Here is a 6,000-nt window from a genome sequence, read left to right as displayed (position 1 = left end):
ACTTTCCCCTCCCCCCAAATAAATAAATTTTAGGTTTACTTATCTTTACCATAAAATGAAAAGTAAGGCCAAAAACATTTCTCTTTAGGAATGACTGTGCACTGTAAGTAGGTGCAGACAAAGTAGAAAAACAAGATGATTAAAGATCTTGGTCACTTTAAAATATTACCTGAGGGGACTTTATTTTAAGGTCATTATGTGAGTAGTACCTTAAAAAGAAAGGAATAAAATACCTGGGGAGCAAGAAGTAAGGAAGAGAAACAGCAAAGAGGACTCACGTGCTATAATTCCTTTCCTTTCTGTTTCTCCAAGAATGTTATGAAATACATGAAGGAAAGATGCAGAATTTAACCTCGAAACAATCATTGATGTGATAATGACTTTTAAGTGATCAAATTTGTGATTCAAACCTCTCCATAATCCAGGAGTGAAGAACAGAAGAGGGATTCTAAGTGAGCTTGATTTTTTAGCAAGGTTTTCTTTTTGTTCAGCCAATCAGCCATTTCTTAAATCCCTTCTTCATAATCATAATAGGAATTAAGTCTAAGAATTATATACTTATAGAGACATAAACAGAGAGGGAAAGAAAAGTTTAACAACAGTTATCAAATTAACAAAGGTACTTACATCTGTTTCAACAACACATTATTTAATTTATTTTCATCTATAATCAGTTAGAAACCAGAAGAAACATTTGTAGCTTAATAAATAATTTAATTTCTTGAATTTCTATGTAACATATAAATTTATTTTTACAGGATATATAGAGAGCATACTCATAGAGAGCAACAGACTTATGAAACGACTATAAAACACAAATTATAATTCAAGTTTAAAATTTCTCATTTTTACACTTGTATTTGTCTATTTTCCTATTGCTAGTCAAAGCAAAACCAAATATATAATTGTAAGTATTCTAAGAAAAAAAAAAGCGCCTCCATCACCTACGCGTGAGTTACATACATTCTAGATTGTACAAAATCAAAGAGGGTAGGCAAAACTAAAGGGAAACACTATGTAAAATGCACTTTTTACTGACTGTTGAACATATCTGAGAGTGTCTGAGTTTAAAATTTGACTTGAACACCAGCAGAGGAAAATGACTAAATTCACTTTCCTACTTGGGTTCCCTCAAACTCTGAAAATGAAAAAGTTTTTACAATTCAATAGCAGATTATATGAACATATCTCCACAACTTTGGTGGAAAGAACAGACTAAAAATTCTAGTTACCAGGAGCATATGCTGCAAGGAATTTGGACAACTGTCCATGTATCCTAACATAAAGATGTCTTCATCCCAGGTGAGAATTAACCTAAAACACTCACATCTGATCTCCCCAAATTTAGTCTCTCATTGACTAGTAAGGATAGATCCAAATTACTTTGCCACATGTTCATGCACTATGTAATATGTCATTTTACATTAAATCTTTTTTTTTTTTTTAATGACCAGCATGCCCTTTGAAACTTAAGGTTATCTGGACTATGAAGATTGAAATTTACACAACATCAATATTACACATAAGAGTCTCAAGTTCATGTGCAGTTCTTCAGTTTCTATTCATTTTGTAGTGGAGGGAACAGTGTAATGATTTCGAGCGATTGCCTGTTTGTTAAGAAAGAGAGTACTTTTTCAGGCTCGTGGACCCTGGGGGATGCATCAGTGAAGGTAGTGAATGGTAGAAAAACAGTGCCTTACTTTACTAAATTGAATGAAATAGGAGTTTGTCAGTGGACTCAGAGACTACTTAGAGGAATAGTTACTAACGGGCAGGAGGAAAATTTCCTTTGTATCTTGCATGTTTTGTATTCTGAGCCTGGAAGAAAGAAAGGATACCTGATGGAAGATGAGAACGTTCTTCTTAGTCTGGGCACTTTCTATGGATGTGACCGAAGTTGGAAGATGAAAAGACACGTGAGATTAGGACAGGGATGCACACTCATCATCATCATCATCATCATCCTTCTCTTTACTCAAACTCAGTCAAGCCTTATAGCTCCTTGTGACAGTATCTTAATTATTAACATAGCACAAACTTTCCCCTTGCTGCTGGTCATGAGTAAAAAATAAAACTAAATAACCACCATCTCACTTCAGTTGATTCCTTAAAATTCTTCATATTGCTCCAAAGTTGTATCATAAATCCCGAAACTGGCAAAAGCACAATGGTGGAAAATCAAGCATCTGAGCAATCCTAAATCTTGGCACAAGAAAATGAAGTCTCTTGGGAAAAATATGTCAAGTGGTTGTTTCTTCTACTTCTGTTTAGTTTTGTGGTGGGAAACATGATTAAACCCAAATCATAAAGAAGTTTCATGAAATAAGGCATCATGCCAAGGCATACACACTCTTCCAAAACTATCTTTTGAGTAAACTAAGAAATGAGTAAACTAGCAGAGTAGTAAGAGTCAATTCTCATTTCTCTGGGTCTGAATGACTTGCCACCATACCACATTTCTCCTCACTATCAACCAAGTCTCCCACAATGTCCGGTCATGTTGGAAGAGGAATTGCCTCTGCTTGTTAAAAGAGTGATAATCATTCCCTGAATTTTCATGAACGACGGGTAAGGAATCATAGGCCTAACAATGCTGGCAAGATAGGCGCTTTATGTGAATGTCAGCTTCTGAGAATATGACCTAAATCCAAACATCAGTAGCTTTTCAGGTGATGGATGTCTTTGAGACTCACATCCAGGAAAACACCAGTTTTGCACACATTCACAATGTGGCCTGGAATTTCAAGGACTTCTTTATTTCCTTCAGTCCTTTTTATAGACTCAAAGTGTCCTTGAACCCAAGTTTAAGGTCCATTGTTAAGGATAATCAAAATTTGACTGTTAACTGCTTTCTTTGCTCGGAACAGTCAAGCGGGAAGGGTTCAGGAGAAGGCAAGGAATAGCTCTGCATCTACTGACAAGCTCCTCCTCTTAGGGAAGTCAGTTGCAACATCAGGTCTTTGTATATATTGTTAAAGAATGTGTTCAGTGATGGGGAATATGTGCCTGTAGATAGGAATTCTGACACATTTAGTAATATTTCACCTCTCCTGATCAACTACGACAATGATGGGAACAATGACCAAGCACATTCAGATCAGAAACAGTAAGGGATTTTCCTCTTCCGTGCCTGTGCATTCTCTTAGTCCTTGCACTCATGTCACTTGCACACCGATGGTCCCCTTTGAATCTCACTAAGCTTTCTTCTGAGACTAATGACACAAACTAAATAGAGAAGAGAAAGAAATGAAGCACAAGATAAAAAAAATACTTCTTGGAAAAAGGAGAACTAGGGTATCATTCCAGAACCAGAGCATAATTTACAAATGTACGAATTCATGTTTTCCTAGAAATGGCGATCTTAATTTACATAAATGGTATCTGTCAAAGTTAATGACTATTCTAGGACAAACAAAACTCGGAGTTTAGGGGTTGGCTCTGAGTTAATAATTGCTCTTGTTACAAAATGCTGAGTAGTAATGAAATAAGGAAGAAGCCAGTGTCTACGTATTTAAGATTAAGCCGATAGGGTTCAAATACACAGGTTATGAAGAAAGTAATAAACACAAAATGGTTGACGGCTTGAACAATCAGGTGTTCAACTACAGAAATATAGTAGGTTCAGGTCTCTTAACTCATTGTGTGTTTGAGATTTATTTCACGGAATTGATTTAACTTAAATCAGCTGGCTGCATGAGATACAGATTTCTTCTCTGCTCATAGGAAACCTAAGGAATGAAATACAAATTAAATAATCAAGGAACTGAGCACCAGTATACAGGGTAGGACGCTTAGGCAGCAAGTAGAGGTTACATTAAAGAGCCAGATGGACTTTGAATCCATAACGTGTCACTCGGAGCCCAAGCAGTGAATGATGAACGACAGGCGATACCAAACATCACATGCGTCCAAGTCCAGAAGCCCATTCTCTCCCTCGGCCTGGCTACCATATTCACACTTCCAACTGTGTTTCTACAGCTAGAATATTCTCATCCCCCACAGCCCCCACCGAAAAAAGAGAAGGATGAAACCTAAGCACTAGGGAAAATACATTTTTTCTCTTTTTATTGTGAGTTCTAACGTAACTTTTATTAAACACAGAGCACGTGAACACATGACAGTTGCCTTCATTTGTTCTCACATGGAGCTGATAGAGGAATACTTGGGAGGAATGTTTCTAAAGCCATAGCTAGCTTCTTCTCCATTTATTTTCTTTTTTTAAAAAATATGACAAAGCATTAGAGGAAAAAAAGTTTCTTAAGTTGTGAGAATATCAAATATTACCCATCAATCCCTGAATCATGCTATTCAAAGTGCTTAAATCTACACTAAAAATAGAACAAAAAATGTACTCCCAATGCAGCTAAATTAACACCTATGGATGCCTAAAATATGACTGTGGTCTGATCACTTCCTCTACACACTTCCATCGTGCACTTAAAACAAAATTAAAAAATTAAAAAAAAGAAATAAACCAGGCCATGGCCATGTTTACAGTTTTCTGAGCACTGGGGAGTCTGGAATCCAGTCCAGTGAGGTTCGCTGACAGGTGTCCATAGTACAAAGCAAACAATGGCCTTCTCGGGTTCTGAAAATAACGCAACGTGCAAAGCTGACAAAGTTTGTGTCCTTGCAGCTTCAGTTCTGGTTTGGGAAAATGTGACACAGGTCCGGGGGGAGCATGGGAATAAGGAACAGATCGTAGAGAAGGACCCCAGGTGGCTTGTCAGGGAAATGAACACTTTGTAAGCAAATAAAAATCACTGCACATCCCAAGGCTCCTTTACCTTGTCACACAAATACTGAGACCTTCGCATTGTTGCAAAATTCTTATGCTCATCTCGTACATTTGCAATGTAATCTTACCCTCCCAAATGAACTCTTTGGAAGTTTACACTTTGGTGTGTGTGTGGCCAACTCACACCGAACTGTAGAATTGTTTTCTCATTATATGGTGGTAGGAATAAACCGAACATACGATAGTCACGACACGAGCCCACAGGCGATGACTGGCATGGAAATTCCTACAAGGAATCACTACAGGAATGTATAAGTTCTTTATCAGTGATTTCATCACATTGGTTTTTTTTTTTTTAACTAAAAGCTACGTAGGTAGTATTTCCCTTTAACAATTCCACCCTCTGTAAGTTCCTTGATGACTGATTTTGCATCATCTTCAACATGAATATGTGTTAGCTGCTTATGCCACTGATTTCAAACATAAAGCTAAATGGTAAGGGATGAATTTCCTGGGAGCATCAGCTTTCTGTTTCTGAAAGATAGAATCACACAGTTAAAATAAAATGAATTATTTATACAGTAAAATTATTTTAAACACTTTCTCATCTAACTTAAAAACTAGTTTGTGTAAATAATGTTTATTTTGAAAATAGTGATTTCTGTTGGTACTCTTATGTTTGACCTCCTGAGTTCTCATATAAACACTTCAATATTAATAAGTGTTGCTTATGTTCACAAACTGAAACCGAACCCTTGATTCTGAATGGAGCATTGAAAATTAAATACAGTGAATTAACATTTAAATACAAGGGGATCCCATAGTAAGTTCCACAGATTTGTTCTGACTCTTTAGAAAGTAACACTTCGTATAATACAAGGTGACAAAACATATTTGATGACACATCCTGTCCTTCCCTTTGGTTTGGAAGCCTTCAACGTGAATTTCATTTCGACTTGTGTTGATTCACCCTTTTGAGTTAACCTGCCTGGCATTTGCACATAATCTCATTTGCAGAAAAATTATAGAGGGAAAAGAGGAAGTAGAATATTAAACAAAAACAGCCACAAACACATTCATGCCTTTCCAGGAAGTGATCAAATATAGGGCTTGATTTTTTTTTTTTTTGGTTTTTTGTGTGTTTTTTGTTTTGTTTTTTTGTTTTTTGTTTCTTTTGTTTTGTTGTGTGTGTGTTTTATATATATATATATATATATTTATATAAGGGTACATCAACTCATTTAAAAAACAGAAACAACACT

The sequence above is a fragment of the Mirounga leonina genome, unplaced genomic scaffold, assembly GCF_011800145.1.
Source record: "Mirounga leonina isolate KUSES-001 unplaced genomic scaffold, KU_Mleo_1.0 Mir_101595, whole genome shotgun sequence".
In the NCBI taxonomy this organism is placed as follows: domain Eukaryota; kingdom Metazoa; phylum Chordata; class Mammalia; order Carnivora; family Phocidae; genus Mirounga; species Mirounga leonina.
Note: the sequence above shows the minus strand (reverse complement) of the source record.